Here is a 1,415-nt window from a genome sequence, read left to right on the forward strand (position 1 = left end):
TTTGAGATATCAAAAAAGTACTCCAGAGTGTTGTTCAGCATGGGGGTGAGTAGAAAATGAAGGCTAATCATGTTTTGGGTGTACTATTCCTTTAAAGCCAAGGAGAACGTAAAAGGTTGTGAAATGCAGTGGGTGTTGGCCTCACCTAGTTTTTGCACTAATTTACTGTAAATCAGTCATTTGCAGTGTAATGATATCTGATACTTTATTGTATTTCTACTTTACAAGATTAATTCTAACTGTTAAACCTCTTTACCTCATCTTTTAACCGTATTACAACCACTGCCTTCAATGTCTGGATTTGAAGTAGTGCGGAAGTGTGAGGAGAAGGAAATAAAAATGAACCACATTTGATTTCTGCAGCTCTAGTTCTACATTCCCTCTTTAACTTATTATGAAATCCAATTAGTCACAGATGGGCTCTTGTAAATTGGTGCTTTCTAAAGATGTCTTGTTGGTCCGTATTTTATCAGGGGGATTTTAATGAAATGTGTCAGATACTAATAAACATCACACTTTTACTTTATTTGGGTTTTATTTGATGTTGGAAATAGTGGCATTAACATAAAAATATATTATTTTTCCTTCCTCTTCATAGTTAAATACTAGTGTGTGTGTTAGCCTATCATAAAGTTAGAAATAATATAGGTGTGTGGTTGTAAACTGACAATGTGGTAAAAATGAATGAGAATAAATGCATTTTGAGGTGCAATAACATTTCTATTCTAAAAGCTAACTTGCCAAGTGCAATTTATAATGACTACAAATGAAAATCATTTGCAAAACCTATTTTTCTTTGCACCCTGAAAGTAAATTCAATTATCAGATGATGTGTCACCTTGTTACAGAGGTTGCCTTGACTGTGAAAACATCTTCTTGTGTGAGGAGGATAACATGTGATGTCTTCTCCTGCGGTAGACCAGCCACCTTTTCCAGGAAAAGCTGAACTTTTCCCTGATCAGCCTTCGCCTGAAGCTCCTTAGCTGGTTTCTCCATACAGCGGGACTCCTGCCTGGCTGCCTCTATCATTCTCCTGTGGCTTTAAGGCAATGACTTAGGGTCTATTTCTCTGTCTCAATGCCCCGCCTTTCCACCGCCAAGCCTTCTAACTCCTGAAAGCCAGTATCACACATTTTCTGATATTAGAAATAGAAGCAAACAATGATTCCATCCAGGATTTATATTTTCAAGCAGCTCATAGGGGGAAATTTACTATAAAAAAGGAAGTATGTGGATGGGAGTAGTTTAAAATTGCCTTTCTATCACTTCTATTGCATAAAGTGCTTTGGCACTGCTGGATGTTTTCTCCTCCTGACCCAGCTCTCCTATCAGCCTCACTGCCGCCTCTCTTCTGGCTTTACTTTCCAGCTCACATGATGTTACAGTTTCCTCCAAAACAGAAATCATCATCCTCA

General features: G+C 37.8%; 1 pseudogene; it reads right to left on the bottom strand.

The window, feature by feature from the left end:
• LOC107081357 overlaps positions 1–1,410 on the bottom strand; it is a 3,280-nt pseudogene extending 1,870 nt beyond the window's left edge.
• Between the last annotated feature and the right edge of the window lie 5 nt (positions 1,411–1,415).

This window comes from Cyprinodon variegatus, unplaced genomic scaffold (assembly GCF_000732505.1).
Source record: "Cyprinodon variegatus isolate N-32 unplaced genomic scaffold, C_variegatus-1.0 Scaffold4442, whole genome shotgun sequence".
In the NCBI taxonomy this organism is placed as follows: Eukaryota; Metazoa; Chordata; class Actinopteri; order Cyprinodontiformes; family Cyprinodontidae; genus Cyprinodon; species Cyprinodon variegatus.